Raw genomic sequence first — 18,713 nt, 5'->3', positions numbered from 1 at the left:
AGCTGTAAGCATTTCAGCTGGAGTTTAGCACCACCAGGGTCATCAAGGGAGCCACGCTCGCCGATTTTGTGGCAGAATGGACAGATGCCCCGGCTCTTGAGGAAGGAGAAGACCGGTCCACCTCCCCAGGAAGCGAGGCGCCAGACGGCTGGGTCATATATTTTGATGGCGCCTTTGCGCACCAGGGCGCGGGGGCTGGAGTAGTGCTCATCTCGCCCACTCAGGACAAGCTTTGCTACGCCGTGCAACTCTGCTTTCAGCATGGCGAGAAGGTCTCCAACAATATCGCAGAATACAAGGTCCTCATAGCCGGCCTGAAGGCTGCGGCGGCTATGGGGGTGAGGTGCCTTACCGTCAAGGGTGACTCGCAGCTCCTCGTCAACTTCTCCAACAAAGTGTATGAGCCAAAGGGCAAGCACATGGAGGCCTACCTTGCTGAGGTGCGCAAAATGGAAAAGTAGTTTGCAGGCTTGGAGCTGCAGCACGTGCCCCGGGGCACCAACAAGGAAGCTGATGACATCGCCAAGAGAGCATCCAAGCGGCAACCGCAAGAGCCCGGCGTCTTCGAAGAGCGGCTCTTCAAGCCGTCAGCTACGCCGCCTCTTTCAAACACGACTCAGCCTCGGGAGGAGCTCCCCCAGCCCCCGGCCTCGGGAGCCCCAGATTGCGGCCCAACCTCAGGAGCTCGGCTGCTCTTGGCGCTCGAGCCCCAGGAGGAGTGCTGGACCAAGGAGTTCAGGGAGTACCAGATGCATGGGACACTACCAGAGAAAGAAGAGGACGCGGAGCGCATGTCCCGACAGGCCACGGCATATTGCATTCAAGACGGCGAGTTGTACAGGAAACGACCGAACGACATCACGCTGCATTGCATCTCCAGTGATCAAGGGAGGGAGCTGTTGACTGACATACATGGCGGGGACTGTGGACATCACTCGTCATCACGGACCCTCGTCGGCAAGGCCTTCCGCAGTGGATTCTATTGGCCTACAACACTCAACAATGCAGCTGAGCTGGTGAAGTCCTGTGAAGCTTGTCAATTCCATGCCAAGCAAATCCACCAGCCTGCTCAGGGCCTCCAAACCATCCCGCTCACATGGCCATTCGTGGTCTGGGGGCTGGACATCCTAGGCCCGTTCCCACGAGCGCCGGGGGGCTACCGCTATCTCTACGTCGCCATCGATAAGTTCACCAAGTGGGCAGAGGTGGAAGCCGTCCGAACCATTCCAGCCGGCTCTGCTGTCAAGTTCATCAAGGGCCTCGTGAGCCGCTTTGGGGTCCCCAACCGCATTATCACAGATAACGGCTCGCAGTTTACTAGTAACCTCTTTAAAACCTACTGTGCTAACCTTGGAACACAGATCTGCTACGCTTCGGTAGCCCACCCCAGGAGCAATGGTCAGGCCGAGCGTCCCAACACTGAGGTCCTGAGGGGCCTCGAGACTAGGACCTTAGAGAAGAAGCTGGAGGCCTGCGGCAGGGGCTGGCACGACGAGCTCCAGTCCGTGTTGTCGTCCATCCGCACCACCGCTACCAAGCCAACGGGCGAGACTCCGTTCTTCCTCGTCTACAGAGCTAAAGCAGTCCTCCCTCACGAGGTCAGGCATCGCTTCACGCGGGTCCTGGCGTTCGACGAAACACGGCAGGACGCCATGCGGGGGATGGATCTCGTGCTGGGGGAGGAACGACGTCGCGAAGCTGCATTAAGGGTGGCAAGGTACCAGCTATTGGAAATATGCCCTAGAGGCAATAATAAAATGGTTATTATTATACTTCTTTGTTCATGATAATTGTCTATTGTTCATGCTATAATTGTGTTACCCGGAAATCGTAATACATGTGTGAATACATAGACCACAACACGTCCCTAGTGAGCCTCTAGTTGACTAGCTCGTTGATCAAAGGATAGTCATGGTTTCCTGACTATGGACATTAGATGTCATTGATAACGGGATCACATCATTAGGAGAATGATGTGATGGACAAGATCCAATCCTAAGCTTAGCTCAAAGATCATGTAGTTCATTTGCTGTAGCTTTTCTGAATGTCAAGTATCATTTCCTTAGACCATGAGATTGTGCAACTCCCGGACACCGTAGGAGTGCCTTGGGTGTGCCAAACGTCACAACGTAACTGGGTGACTATAAAGGTACATTACAGGTATCTCCGAAAGTGTCTGTTGGGTTGGCACGAATCGAGACTGGGATTTGTCACTTCGTATGACGGACAGGTATCTCTGGGCCCACTCGGTAATGCATCATCATAATGAGCTCAATGTGATCAAGTGGTTGATCACGGGATCATGCATTACGGTACGAGTAAAGTGACTTGCCGGTAACGAGACTGAACAAGGTATTGGGATACCGACGATCGAGTCTCGGGCAAGTAACATACCGATTGACAAAGGGAATTGTATACGGATTGATTGAATCCTCGACATCATGGTTCATCCGATGAGATCATCATGGAGCATGTGGGAGCCAACATGGGTATCCAGATCCCGCTGTTGGTTATTGACCGGAGAGGCTTCTCGGTCATGTCTGCATGTCTCCCGAACCCGTAGGGTCTATACACTTAAGGTTCGGTGACGCTAGGGTTGTAGAGATATTAGCACACAGTAACCCAAAAGGTGTTCGGAGTCCCGGATGAGATCCCGGACGTCACGAGGAGTTCCGGAATGGTCCGGAGGTAAAGATTCATATATAGGAAGTCCAGTTTCGGCCATCGGGAAGGTTTCGGGGGTCACCGGTATTGTACCGGGACCACCGGAAGGGTCCCGGGGGTCCACCGGGTGGGGCCACCTATCCCGGAGGGCCCCATGGGCTTAAGTGGGAGGGGAACCAGCCCCTAGTGGGCTGGTGTGCCCCCCTTGGGCCTCCCCCTGCGCCTAGGGTTAGAAACCCTAGGGGTGGGGGCGCCACCCTTGCCTTGGGGGGCAAGGCACCCCCCTTGGCCGCCGCCCCCCCTAGGAGATTGGATCTCATAGGGCCGGCGCCCCCCCTAGGCACCCTATATATAGTGGGCGGGGAGGGAGGGCTGCGCACCCAAGCCCCTGGCCTCTCCCTCTCCCTCCCATGACACTCCTCCGTCTCCCAGCGCTTGGCGAAGCCCTGCCGAGATCACCGTTGCTTCTACCACCACGCCGTCGTGCTGCTGGATCTTCATCAACCTCTCCTTCCCCCTTGCTGGATCAAGAAGGAGGAGATGTCTCCCAACCGTACGTGTGTTGAATGCGGAGGTGTCGTCCGTTCGGCACTAGGTCATCGGTGATTTGAATCACGTCGAGTATGACTCCATCAACCCCGTTCTCTTGAACGCTTCCGCTCGTGATCTACAAGGGTATGTAGATGCACTCCTCTCTCCCTCGTTGCTAGATGACTCCATAGATTGATCTTGGTGATGCGTAGAAAATTTTAAAATTCTGCTACGTTCCCCAACAGTGGCATCATGATCTAGGTCTATGCGTAGTTACTATGCACGAGTAGAACACAAAGTAGTTGTGGGCGTCGATATTGTCAATTTGCTTGCCGTTACTAGTCTTATCTTGATTCGGCGGCATCGTGGGATGAAGCGGCCCGGACCAACCTTACACGTACGCTTACGTGAGACCGGTTCCACCGACTAACATGCACTAGTTGCATAAGGTGGCTGGCGGGTGTCTGTCTCTCCCACTTTAGTCAGATCGGATTCGATGAACAGAGTCCTTATGAAGGGTAAATAGAAATTGGCAATTCACGTTGTGGTTTTGTCGTAGGTAAGAAACGTTCTTGCTAGAAACCTATAGCAGCCACATAAAAACTTGCAACAACAATTAGAGGACGTCTAACTTGTTTTTGCAGCAAGTGTTTTGTGATGTGATATGGCCAAAGGTTGTGATGAATGATGAATGATATATGTGATGTATGAGATTGATCACATTCTTGTAATAGGAATCACGACTTGCATGTCGATGAGTATGACAACCGGCAGGAGCCATAGGAGTTGTCTTTATTTATTTATGACCTACGTGTCAACATAAACGTCATGTAATTACTTTACTTTATTGCTAAAGCGTTAGCCATAGTAGTAGAAGTAATAGATGACGAGACAACTTCAAGAAGACACGATGATGGAGATCATAGTGTCATGCTGGTGACAACGATGATCATGGAGCCCCGAACATGGAGATCAAAGGAGCAAATGATATTGGCCATATCATGTCACTATTTGATTGCATGTGATGTTTATCATGTTTACATCTTATTTGCTTAGAACGAAGGTAGCTTAAATAAGATGATCCCTCATAATAATTTCAAGAAAGTGTTCCCCCTAACTGTGCACCGTTGCGAAGGTCGTTGTCTCGAAGCACCACGTGATGATCGGGTGTGATAGATTCTAACGTTCGAATACAACGGGTGTAAGACAGATTTACACACACAATACACTTAGGTTGACTTGACGAGCCTAGCATGTACAGACATGGCCTCGGAACACAGAAGACTGAAAGGTCGAGCATGAGTCGTATAGAAGATACGATCAACATGAAGATGTTCACCGATGTTGACTAGTCCGTCTCACGTGATGATCGGACACGGCCTAGTTAACTCGGATCATGTTATACTTAGATGACTGGAGGGATGTCTATCTGAGTGGGAGTTCATTTAATAATTTGATTAGATGAACTTAATTATCATGAACTTAGTTTAAAATCTTTACAATATGTCTTGTAGATCAAATGGCCCACGTTGTCCTCAACTTCAATGTGTTCCTAGAGAAAACCAAGCTGAAAGACGATGGCAGCAACTATACGGACTGGGTCCGGAACCTGAGGATCATCCTCATAGCTGCCAAGAAAGATTATGTCCTAGAAGCACCGCTAGGTGACGCACCCGTCCCACAGAACCAAGACGTTATGAACGCTTGGCAGACACGTGCTGATGATTACTCCCTCGTTCAGTGCGTCATGCTTTACATCTTAGAACCGGGGCTCCAAAAGTGTTTTGAGAGACACGGAGCATATGAGATGTTCAAAGAGATGAAAATGGTTTTTCAAGCTCATGCCCGGGTCGAGATATATGAAGTCTCCAACAAGTTCTTCAGCTGTAAGATGGAGGAAAATAGTTCTGTCAGCGAGCACATACTCAAAATGTCTGGGTTGCATAACCGCTTGACTCAGCTGGGAGTTAATCTCCCGGATGACGCGGTTATTGACAGAATCCTTCAGTCGCTTCCACCGAGCTACAAGAGCTTTGTGATGAACTTCAATATGCAGGGGATGGAAAAGACCATTCCTGAAGTATTTGCAATGCTGAAATCAGCAGAGGTAGAAGTCAAAAAGGAACATCAAGTGTTGATGGTGAATAAAACCACTAAGTTCAAGAAAGGCAAGGGTAAGAAGAACTTCAAGAAGGACGGCAAGGGAGTTGTCGCGCCCGGTAAGCAAGCTTCCGGGAAGAAGCCAAAGAATGGACCCAAGCCCGAGACTGAGTGTTTTTATTGCAAGGGAAGTGGTCACTGGAAGCGGAACTGCCCCAAATACTTAGCGGACAAGAAGGCCAGCATCACGAAAGGTATATGTGATATACATGTAATTGATGTGTACCTTACCAGTACTTGTAGTAGCTCCTGGGTATTTGATACCGGTGCGGTTGCTCACATTTTTAACTCAAAGCAGGAGCTGCGGAATAAGCGGAGACTGGCGAAGGACGACGTGACGATGCGCGTCGGGAATGGTTCCAAGGTCGATGTGATTGCCGTCGGCACGCTACCTCTACATTTACCTACGGGATTAGTTTTAAACCTCAATAATTGTTATTTAGTGCCAGCTTTGAGCATGAACATTGTATCAGGATCTCGTTTAATACGAGATGGCTACTCATTTAAATCCGAGAATAATGGTTGTTCTATTTATATGAGAGATATGTTTTATGGTTATGCTCCGATGTTGAATGGTTTATTCCTAATGAATCTCGAGCGTAATGCTACACATATTCATAGTGTGAATACCAAAAGATGTAAGGTTGATAATGATAGTCCCACATACTTGTGGCACTGCCGCCTTGGTCACATAGGTGTCAAACGCATGAAGAAGCTCCATGCAGATGGACTTTTAGAGTCTCTTGATTAAGAATCATTTGACACGTGCGAACCATGCCTCATGGGTAAAATGACCAAGACTCCGTTCTCAGGAACAATGGAGCGAGCAACCAACTTATTGGAAATCATACATACTGATGTGTGCGGTCCAATGAGTGTTGAGGCTCGCGGTGGCTATCGTTATGTTCTCACCCTCACTGATGACTTGAGTAGATATGGGTATGTCTACTTAATGAAACACAAGTCTGAGACCTTTGAAAAGTTCAAGGAATTTCAGAGTGAGGTTGAGAATCAACGTGGCCGGAAAATCAAGTTCTTGCGATCAGATCGTGGGGGAGAATACTTGAGTCACGAATTTGGCACACACTTAAAAATATGTGGAATAGTTTCACAACTCACGCCGCCTGGAACACCTCAGCGTAATGGTGTGTCTGAACGTCGTAATCGCACTCTATTGGATATGGTGCGATCTATGATGTCTCTTACCGATTTACCGCTGTCATTTTGGGGCTATGCTTTAGAGACTGCCGCATTCACTTTAAATAGGGCTCCGTCGAAATCCGTTGAGACGACACCATATGAATTATGGTTTGGGAAGGAACCTAAGCTGTCGTTTCTAAAAGTTTGGGGATGCGATGCTTATGTCAAGAAACTTCAACCTGAAAAGCTCGAACCCAAGTCGGAAAAATGCGTCCTCATAGGATACCCTAAAGAAACTGTTGGGTATACCTTCTACCTCAGATCCGAAGGCAAGATCTTTGTTGCCAAGAATTGGTCCTTTCTAGAGAAAGAGTTTCTCTCGAAAGAAATAAGTGGGAGGAAGGTAGAACTTGATGAAGTATTACCACTTGAACCGGTAAGTGGCGCAGCTCAAGAAAATGTTCCTGAGGTGCCTGCACCGACTAGAGAGGAAGTTGATGATGATCATGAAACTTCAGATCAAGTTGCTACTGAACTTCGTAGGTCCACAAGGACACGTTCCGCACCAGAGTGGTACGGCAACCCTGTCTTGGAAATAATGTTGTTAGACAATGGTGAACCTTCGAACTATGAAGAAGCGATGGCGGGCCCGGATTCCGACAAATGGCTGGAAGCCATGAAATCCGAGATAGGATCCATGTATGAAAAAGAAGTATGGACTTTGACTGACTTGCCCGTTGATCGGCGAGCCATAGAAAAAAATGGATCTTTAAGAAGAAGACAGACGCGGATGGTAATGTGACCATCTATAAAGCTCGGCTTGTCGCTAAGGGTTATCGACAAGTTCAAGGGGTTGACTACGATGAGACTTTCTCACCCGTAGCGAAGCTGACGTCCGTCCGAATCATGTTAGAAATTGTCGCATTCTATGATTATGAGATATGGCAAATGGACGTCAAAACGGCATTCCTTAATGGTTTCCTTAAGGAAGAATTGTATATGATGCAGCCGGAAGGTTTTGTTGATCCTAAGAATGCTGACAAGGTGTGCAAGCTCCAACGCTCGATTTATGGGCTGGTGCAAGCATCTCGGAGTTGGAACATTCGCTTTGATGAGATGATCAAAGCGTTTGGGTTTATGCAGACTTATGGAGAAGCCTGCATTTACAAGAAAGTGAGTGGGAGCTCTGTAGCATTTCTCATATTGTATGTGGATGACATACTGTTGATGGGAAATGATATAGAATTCTTGGAAAGCATAAAGGCCTACTTGAACAAGTGTTTTTCAATGAAGGACCTTGGAGAAGCTGCTTATATATTAGGCATCAAGATCTATAGAGATAGATCGAGACGCCTCATTGGTCTTTCACAGAGTATGTACCTTGACAAGATATTGAAGAAGTTCAAAATGGATCAGTCAAAGAAGGGGTTCTTTCCTGTATTGCAAGGTACGAGATTGAGCACGGCTCAATGCCCGACCACGGCAGAAGATAGAGAAAAGATGAGTGTCGTCCCCTATGCCTCGGCCATAGGGTCTATCATGTATGCTATGCTGTGTACCAGACCTGATGTAAACCTTGCCGTAAGTTTGGTAGGAAGGTACCAAAGTAATCCCGGCATGGAACACTGGACAGCGGTCAAGAATATCCTGAAGTACCTGAAAAGGACTAAGGAAATGCTTCTCGTTTATGGAGGTGACGAAGAGCTCGTCGTAAAGGGTTACATCGATGCTAGCTTCGACACAGATCTGGATGACTCTAAGTCACAAACCTGATACGTGTATATTTTGAATGGTGGGGCAGTAAGCTGGTGCAGTTGCAAGCAAAGCATTGTGGCGGGATCTACATGTGAAGCGGAGTACATGGCAGCCTCGGAGGCAGCACAAGAAGCAGTCTGGGTGAAGGAGTTCATTACCGACCTAGGAGTCATACCCAATGCGTCGGGCCCGATGACTCTCTTCTGTGACAACACTGGAGCAATTGCCCTTGCCAAGGAGCCCAGGTTTCACAGGAAGACCAGGCATATCAAGCGTTGCTTCAACTCCATTCGTGAAAGTGTTCAAAATGGAGACATAGAGATTTGTAAAGTACATACGGACCTGAATGTAGCAGATCCATTGACTAAACCTCTCCCTAGAGCAAAACATGATCAACACCAGAACTGCATGGGTGTTCGATTCATCACAATGTAACTAGAATATTGACTCTAGTGCAAGTGGGAGACTGTTGGAAATATGCCCTAGAGGCAATAATAAAATGGTTATTATTATATTTCTTTGTTCATGATAATTGTCTATTGTTCATGCTATAATTGTGTTATCCGGAAATCGAAATACATGTGTGAATACATAGACCACAACATGTCCCTAGTGAGACTCTAGTTGACTAGCTCGTTGATCAAAGGATAGTCATGGTTTCGTGACTATGGACATTAGATGTCATTGATAACGGGATCACATCATTAGGAGAATGATGTGATGGACAAGACCCAATCCTAAGCTTAGCTCAAAGATCGTGTAGTTCGTTTGCTGTAGCTTTTCTGAATGTCAAGTATCATTTCCTTAGACCATGAGATTGTGCAACTCCCGGATACCGTAGGAGTGCCTTGGGTGTGCCAAACGTCACAACGTAACTGGGTGACTATAAAGGTACATTACAGGTATCTCCGAAAGTGTCTATTGGGTTGGCACGAAGCGAGACTGGGATTTGTCACTCCGTATGACAGAGAGGTATCTTTGGGCCCACTCGGTAATGCATCATCATAATGAGCTCAATGTGATCAAGTGGTTGATCACGGGATCATGCATTATGGTACGAGTAAAGTGACTTGCCGGTAACGAGACTGAACAAGGTATTGGGATACCGACGATCGAGTCTCGGGCAAGTAACATACCGATTGACAAAGGGAATTGTATACAGATTGATTGAATCCTCGACATCATGGTTCATCCGATGAGATCATCATGGAGCATGTGGGAGCCAACATGGGTATCCAGATCCCGCTGTTGGTTATTGACTGGAGAGGCTTCTCGGTCATGTCTGCATGTCTCCCGAACCCGTAGGGTCTACACACTTAAGGTTCGGTGACGCTAGGGTTGTAGAGATATTAGCACACGGTAACCCGAAAGGTGTTCGAAGTCCTGGATGAGATCCCGGACGTCACGAGGAGTTCCGGAATGGTCCGGAGGTAAATATTCATATATAGGAAGTCCAGTTTCGGCCATCAGGAAGGTTTCGGGGGTCACCGATATTGTACCGGGACCATCGGAAGGGTCCCGGGGGTCCACCGGGTGGGGCCACCTATCCCGGAGGGCCCCATGGGCTGAAGTGGGAGGGGAACCAGCCCCTAGTGGGCTGGTGCGCCCCCCCCCTTGGGCCTCCCCATGCGCCTAGGGTTAGAAACCCTAGGGGTGGGGGCGCCACCCTTGCCTTGGGGGGCAAGGCACCCCCCTTGGCCCCCGCCCCCCTAGGAGATTGGATCTCCTAGGCCCCCCCCTAGGCACCCTATATATAGTGGGGGGAGGGAGGGTTGCGCACCCAAGTCCCTGGCCTCTCCCTCTCCCTCCTGTGACACTCCTCCGTCTCCCAGCGCTTGGCGAAGCCCTGCCGAGATCACCGTTGCTTCCACCACCACGCCGTCGTGCTGCTGGATCTTCATCAACCTATCCTTCCCCCTTGCTGGATCAAGAAGGAGGAGACGTCTCCCAACCGTATGTGTGTTGAATGCGGAGGTGCTGTCCGTTCGGCACTAGGTCATCGGTGATTTGAATCACGTCGAGTACGACTCCATCAACCCCGTTCTCTTTAACGCGGAGGTGCCGTCCGTTCGGCACTAGGTCATCGGTGATTTGAATCACGTCGAGTACGACTCCATCAACCCCGTTCTCTTGAACGCTTCCGCTCGTGATCTACAAGGGTATGTAGATGCACTCCTCTCTCCCTCGTTGCTAGATGACTCCATAGATTGATCTTGGTGATGAGTAGAAAATTTTAAAATTCTGCTACGTTCCCCAACACCAGCAAGCGTTGCGGCGCTATCACTGCCGCAACATTCACTCCAGGACGCTCGAGACGGGTGACCTGGTCCTGAGGAGGGTCCTCTCCAGGGAAGGCTTGCACAAGCTTTCACCCATGTGGGAGGGCCCGTTCAGGGTCGTCCACATCACCAGGCCTGGCGTCGTGCGCTTGGAGACGCAAGAGGAGACGCCTATCCAAAACGCCTGGAACATCCAGCACCTCCGGAAGTTCTACCCATGAAGCAAGGCCCAGTGCCTGAGAAGCAAGGCCCAGTGCCTAAGAAGCAAGGCCCAGAGCCTGTGAAGCAAGGCCCAGAGCCTGTGAAGCAAGGCCCAGAGCCTGTGAAGCAAGGCCCAGTGCCTGAGAAGCAAGGCCCAGAGCCTGTGAAGCAAGGCCCAGAGCCTATGAAGCAAGGCCCGGTGCCTGTGAAGAATCGCCGCCCCTGACACTCTCACGTAATAATGAGTTGGGGCTGTGCACGCCTCGGAGTCTCAGGAGCACCGGCCTCAGGCCCTGGGGCTCCCTCCCACGCCTAGTGGACAGCACTTAGCTCCGCGCTGGTGAGAAGACTTGAAGACTAGATTAGGTGCCGGACGCGGCTTTTCATTTGCTTTCCATAGTTGGCTTGCTTTTCCTTAATCGAGTTTGCCTTTGGCGTTCCTTGCTGATTTGGTCCCTTCGCCTTTTACCGCATTTTTCGGCTATGGTTTACCCATGATCTCTCTCTCTCTCGCATACCTCGCAAGGGGGCTAGCCAGGTCACCCTCGTTCGATCCTGGAAGCTGGTGCAACTCTCCTAAATCCGTGCCCCTCGGGTACCGTGATGCAAAGCGCCAAGTCAAGGTTCGGGTGAATGGTAAAATCCTCTAGCGCACCCCCTAACAAATTCTTGCAGTTCCTGAGCAAACGCAGATATCTGGTGAAGGAAGGGGCGTCCCAAACACGCCAGGTTAGGTTATCTCTGCGCAAAATAACAGCATGGCATGGGAATAATACGCACGTTGATTAACCAAGAACCATACTTCGATACACGCCCCTCTGGGCCCATACTGGTTTCATTTTCTGGTGCAGGAAAAGAAAGGAAAAAACCAAACAAAGCGGTGTTTCAGCAATCTGCGGGGGCAGGCCCTTAGCGACGCCCAAGCCTAGCCAGACCCCTCCTCGCGCTTCACGGAGGCGCGATGACGAGATGACCCGCTGCCTCCTTCGAAGCGAGCGTGGCGGCTAATCATAGCCACTTCTGCTAGAGCTGTCGCAGGAGGGAGAGCCGTTGTAGCTGGAGGAGATGCGGTCATCGCTGAGGGCAGGCTCGCCCTCACCCTCGTCACGACCGTCGCCAAGGTCGAGCACCTCCTCACCGTTGTTCGTCTTGGGGCAGCACCCGGCGTGGCGGCCATCTTCCCCGAACACCCTCACGTAGAGGGTCGACCTGCCGCCATACTTGAAGTGGAGCGTGCACCGCCTGCCCAGGCCGCGCGCGCGGGCGAACGTCTGCCAGCCACGGGCCAGGGCTATGTTGCCCGCGGCAGAAGTCTCGACCATGACCCAGGAGGCCTTGCTGCAGTAACCATCCACCTGCAATCAGAGCCCCCTGGACCAGGGGCCGGTAGCTCATCGACAAGGAAGCGCGGAAGCTGAAGACAGTTGCCGGCTGGGTTTTCCGACCAAACAACGAACTCCGGCGACGCCTCAACTGAATGGAAGCGCGGGCAGGGAGGCCTCGCCACCATCGCGCACCTCCCCCCATCAACTGGACCGCCACGGTTGGGATGGCCCCCTCCGTGTGCCGTGGCGCCGCCTCGACGGTGGGCCATGGCGGGGGTCGCAGCGTGCTTGCGCGGGCGGCCACGACCGCGCTTGGGCACCGGGGAACTAGGGCCCTCGCGAGGGGCCTTTCCCTTCTCGGCGGCAGAGAACTTCCTTTGAGGCACCATCGGAGGCATTGCAAGCAATGGAGCAAGAAGGAGGAAGCAAGCAAGGAAGAGATGGGCAACGGGGGCTCCGCCCCCTCCCCATTTATGGCAAGAGAAGGCCAACCGGCGTCTCCCATGATCGTAGGTAATGAGGGTTTCCCTTGCATGTCGCAGGGACTTGTCAAGTCGTGCAGTCGCTGAAGCAACATGGGGAAGCGGAGACGCCCACGTCCAATTAACCACCATGCGTCAACCGAGGCCATAGGCTTTTGGGGCCCGCGGTGCTCCGAACTTTACCCTTGGCTTCGCCGTGAAGCCAAGCCCGAGCGCACCTTGGGCCCGGGGGCTACTGTCGGCGTTTTGGGAACGGGGGTCCCCAGCTTGCCTGCCTGCGGCCCGCGGCGTGGCTGAGCCAGCAGGCCGTAGGGCCCATCTTCACCAACAAAGTGCCCAAGACCCTCACGAGGGGCCAAGCCTCGCGAGGCGGATGACGCAAGACCTCCTCTGGAGTGGGCTAGCCAAGGAGGCTCACGAGGAGCGAAGATATCAAGGCGAGGTGAACCTCACGAGGCTGTCGTGACGTGAGCCGTGACGATCGACACCAGGCGGGTGCCAGCGCGCACAACGTCCTTGTTTCCTCTTTGGTGCAAAGGGGGCAAGCGCAGCCGCGGAGTACCGAGGCCTCAAGCAAAGGTTGCCATTTCGGTGCAACAAGACCAAGACCATGGACTGCAAGACGGAGGTCACCGTGGAGCCCAGAACAGTGTCACCACCAGAACTTTGTGCAGGCGAAGACTACTTTTGTCAGGATAGCTTGTACTAGTTGTCCCCCTTTAAATTAGCCCGCCATTGTTGGCTTCCTTTCCGCTCGATATTTGGAAGAGGACCAGGGCCTCTATAAATAGGACTAGCCACCACAGTGGAGGGGGGATCACCTCATCTTAGCTAGAGAGAGGATGAGAGAGAGACCACCCCCCCCACACAAGCTCACCGAGCTCAAGAACGCCTCAACCTCAGGAGGCCGTTCTTCACTTGTATTGTTCATCATCAGCCCAAGAGGCAATTCACCACCACCACACTGGAGTAGGGTATTACACCACAACGGTGGCCCGAACCAGTATAAACCCTGTGTCATTCTGTGTTGTGAGTTCGTCCGCAAGATCTTAGCGAGCTAGAGCGTAGATCGGTTGGAGGGAAAGACTTCGCGCGCACCCCAGTGTTCGAACCTTAAGGGTTTGCCGGAACCCCACATCCCGACAGATGTAGAGGAACACACGTGTCGTAGTAGAGGTGCGCACGTAGCATGTACACGTACGTACAGCGGCCAGTGTGCAAGAAAGAAAATACGGCCACGTATGTACATACGGGCAGGGTCTCGAATGCCTACTCGCGCATATGTACGGCCAGAGCTCGTGTACATGGTTGGGTCAGAACGGAGAAACGGCGTCGTCATGTTCATGGGGAGCCAACCGGCTGGTCTCGGTCCTTACCTATCAGATAAGTGTGCACAACACCATCTTCTCACTGAATCATTTGTCAAATGATTTAAATATTTTCCACGTGAGTCTAGGGTGTCATTTATGCTTTATGATGAACCATATACCATTTCACTAGAGAACTTTGCTTACCATTGCAAACTTCCATTTTGGGGTTCGCTTGATGTGCCAGCAAAGGCTGAGTATGAGACCTTCTTGACTAGCCTTTGCTACGGTGAAAATAGGGGAGTAAGGCAAGGAAGAATAAAGAGCATTCACTTTCCCACAATTCAGTACCTTGCATTATTTAACGGGAAATGCATAGTAGGCAAGCAAGACTGTAGCATACTTTGTTCGCCAGACTTGAGCCTCATTCACAGCGCTCTAACTGGTGAAAGGATTTATAACCTTGGAGCGATTGTTGCATGTAGACTTTAGAATAACGCCAAAAGTGGCTGGTTCTATGGTGGAATTTATGCCACACGTTTAGCACGAGGACTAGGTGTTTCACCTTTGCCCTTTGATCCTATCCTTCCCACTCGGTATTTAGATTTTGATGCTTTAAAATAGCATAAGATTCTCTCGGGAAGGGCTAATAACTTTGAAGGAAATATGCCCTAGAGGCAATAATAAAGTTGTTATTTATATTTCCTTATATCATATGATAAATGTTTATTATTCATGCTAGAATTGTATTAACCAGAAACTTAGTACATGTGTGAATACATAGACAAACAAAGTGTCACTAGTATGCCTCTACTTGACTAGCTCGTTGAATCAAAGATGGTTATGTTTCCTAACCGTAGACATGAGTTGTCATTTGATTAATGGGATCACATCATTAGAGAATGATGTGATTGACTTGACCCATTCCGTTAGCTTAGCATGATGATCGTTTAGTTTGTTGCTATTGCTTTCTCCATAACTTATACATGTTCCTATGACTATAAGATGATGCAACTCCCGAATACTGGAGGAACACTTTGTGTGCTACCAAACATCACGACGTAACTGGGTGATTATAAAGGTGCTCTACAAGTGTCTCCGATTGTGTTTGTTGAGTTGGCATAGATCGAGATTAGGATTTGTCACTCTGATTGTCGGAGAGGTATCTCTGGGCCCTCTCAGTAATGCACATCACTATAGGCCTTGCAAGCAATGTGACTAATAAGTTAGTTATGGGATGATGCATTATGGAACGAGTAAAGAGACTTGCTGGTAACGAGATTGAACTTGGTATTGAGATACCGACGATCGAATCTCGGGCAAGTAACATACAGATGACAAAGGGAACAACCTCTATCGTTATGCGGTTTGACCGATAAAGATCTTCGTAGAATATGTGGAAGCCAATATGAACATCCAGGTTACACTATTGCTTATTGACCAGAGATGTGTCTCGGTCATGTCTACATAGTTCTCGAACCCATAGGGTCCGCACGCTTAACGTTCGGTGACGATCGGTATTATGAGTTTATGTGTTTTGATGTACCGAAGGTAGTTCGGAGTTCTGGATGTGATCACAGACATGACGAGGAGTCTCGAAATGGTCGAGACATAAAGATTGATTTATTGGATGGCTATATTCGGACACCGGAAGTATTCCAGGTGATTTCGGAAAAAAACCGGAGTACAGGAGGGTTACCAGAACCCCTGGGAGAACTAATGGGCCACATGGGCCTTAGTGGAGAGAGAGGGCCAGCCAGGGCAGGCCACGCGCCCCCTCCCCCTCTGGTCCGAATTGGACTAGGGAAGGGGGGCAACGCCCCCCTTTCCTTCTCCCTCTCCTCCTTCCTTCCCCCTGCTAGTAGGAGTAGGAAAGGGAAGTCCTAATCCTACTAGGAGGGTGACTCCTCCTCTCTTGGCACGCCCCAAGGGCCGGCCGGCCTCCCCCATTGCTCCTTTATATATGGGGGCAGGGGACACCCTAGAACACACAAGTTGATTGTTTCCAGTCATGTGCGGTGCCCCCCTCCATCATAATCCACCTCGGTCATATCGTAGCAGTGCTTAGGCGAAGCCTTGTTCCGATAGCATCATCATCACCGTCATCACACCGTCGTGCTGACGAAGCTCTCCCTCGACAAGCTAAACGTGTGCAGATCGCGAAGGTGTCGTACTTTCGGTACTAGGATCGGTCGATTGTGAAGACGTACGACTACATCAACCATGTTGTCATAATGCTTCCGCTTATGGTCTACGAGGGTACGCAAACAATACTCTCCCCTGTCGTTGCTATCTATCACCATGATCTTGCGTGTGCGTAGGAAATTTTTTAAATTACTGCGTTCCCCAACAGTGGCATCAGAGCCAGATTTATGCGTAGATGTTATATGCACAAGTTGAACACAAAGGAGTTGCGGGCGTGGGTATATACATATTGCTTGCCGTCACTAGTTGTTTCTTGATTCGGCGGTTTTGTCGGATGAAGCGGCCCAGACCGACATTACGCGTACGCTTACGCGAGACTGGTTCTATCGACGTGCTTCGCACATAGGTGGCTGGTGGGTGTCAGTTTCTCCAACTTTAGTTGAATCAGATTCAATGAACGGAGTTCTTTCCGATGATCAAAAATCAATCACTATACCGCGTTGTGTTTTTTGATGCATACGTAAGAATGGTTCTTGCTCAGCCCGTAGCAGCCACATAAAACTTGCAACGACAAAGTAGAGGACGTCTAACTTGTTTTTGCAGGGCATGTTGTGATGTGATATGGTCAAGACATGATGCTAAATTTTATTGTATGAGATGATCATGTTTTGTAACACAGTAATCGGCAACTGGCAGGAGCCATATGGTTGTCGCTTTATTGTATGAAATGCAATCGCCATGTAATTGCTTTACTTTATCACTAAGCGGTAGCAATAGTCGTATAAGCAATAGTTGGCGAGATGACAATGATGCTTCGATGGAGATCAAGGTGTCAAGACAGTGACGATGGTGATTATGACGGTGCTTTGGAGATGGAGATCAAAGGCACAAGATGATGATGGCCATAGCATATCACTTATATTGATTGCATGTGATGTTTATCCTTTATGCATCTTATTTTGCTTAGTTCGACGGTAGCATTATAAGATGATCTCTCACTAAATTTCAAGGTATAAGTGGTCTCCCTGAGTATGCATCATTGCTACAGTTCGTCGTGCCGAGACACCACGTGATGATCGGGTGTGATAAGCTCTACGTTCCCATACAATGGGTGCAAGCCAGTTTTGCACATGCAGAATACTCGGGTTAAACTTGACGAGCCTAGCATATGCAGATATGGCCTCGGAACACTAAGATCGAAAGGTCGAGCGTGAATCATATAGTAGATAAGATCAACATAGTGATGTTCACCATTGAAAACTACTCCATCTCACGTGATGATCTGACATGGTTTAGTTGATATGGATCACGTGATCACTTAGATGATTAGAGAGATGTCTATCTAAGTGGGAGTTCTTAAGTAATTTGATTAATTGAACTTTAATTTATCATGAACTTAGTACCTGATAGTATTTTGCATATCTATGTTGTTGTAGATAGATGGCCCGTGTTGTTGTTCCGTTGAATTTTAATGCGTTCCTAGAGAAAGCTAAGTTGAAAGATGATGGTAGCAACTACACGGACTGGGTCCGTAACTTGAGGATTATCCTCATTGCTGCACAGAAGAATTACATCCTGGAAGCACCGCTAGGTGACAAACCCGCTGTAGGAGCAACACCAGATGTTGTGAACACCTGGCAAAGCAAAGCTGATGACTACTCGATAGTTCAGTGTGCCATGCTTTACGGCTTAGAATCGGGACTTCAACGATGTTTTGAGCACCATGGAGCATATGAGATGTTCCAGGAGTTGAAGTTAATATTTCAAAAAAATGCCCGGATTGAGAGATATGAAGTCTCCAATAAGTTCTATAGCTGCAAGATGGAGGAGAATAGTTCTGTCAGTGAACATATACTCAGAATGTCTGGGTACCACAACCACTTGACTCAACTGGGAGTTAATCTTCCAGATGATATTTTCATTGACAGAGTTCTTCAATGACTGCCACCAAGCTATAAGAGCTTCGTGATGAACTATAATATGCAAGGGATGGATAAGACGATTCATGTGCTCTTCGCAATGCTAAAGGCTGCAGAGGTAGAAATCAAAAAGGAGCATCAAGTGTTGATGGTTAACAAGACTACCGGTTTCATGAAAAAGGGTAAAGGGAAGAAGGGGAAATTCAAGAAGAACAGTAAGCCAGTTGTTGCTCAAGTGAAGAAACCCAAGTCTGGACCTAAGCCTGAGACTGAGTGCTTCTACTGCAAAAGAACTGGTCAATGGAAGCGGAACTTCCCCAAGTATTTGGCGGAGAAGAAGGATGGAAAAGTGAAAGGTATATTTGATATACATGTTATTGATGTGTACCTTACTAATGCTCGCAGTAGTGCCTGGGTATTTGATACTGGTTCAGTCGCTAACATTTGTAACTCGAAACAGGGGCTATGGATTAATCGAAGATTGGCTAAGGACGAGGTGACGATGCGCGTGGGAAATGGTTCCAAAGTCGATGTGATTGTCGTCGGCACGCTACCTCTACATCTACCTTTGGGATTAGTTTTAGACCTAAATAATTGTTATTTGGTGCCAGCGTTGAGCATGAACATTATATCTGGATCTTGTTTGATGTGAGATGGTTATTCATTTAAATCAGAGAATAATAGTAGTTCTATTTATATGAGTAATATCTTTTATGGTCATGCACCCTTAATGAGTGGTCTATTTTTACTAAATCTTGATAGTAGTGATACGCATGTTCATAGTATTGAAGCCAAAAGATGCAGA

The 18,713-nt window shown here is 49.2% G+C and overlaps 1 pseudogene; it reads left to right on the top strand.

Annotated features, from left to right (window-relative positions):
- The first annotated feature begins 332 nt into the window (after positions 1-332).
- Positions 333-18,713, top strand: part of LOC147960474 (uncharacterized) — a 29,767-nt pseudogene continuing 11,386 nt past the window's right edge.

This window comes from Triticum urartu, chromosome 7A (assembly GCF_056163025.1).
Source record: "Triticum urartu cultivar PI428250 chromosome 7A, HENAU_Tu73, whole genome shotgun sequence".
In the NCBI taxonomy this organism is placed as follows: Eukaryota; Viridiplantae; Streptophyta; class Magnoliopsida; order Poales; family Poaceae; genus Triticum; species Triticum urartu.
This window is presented reverse-complemented; position numbering and strand designations above follow the sequence as displayed.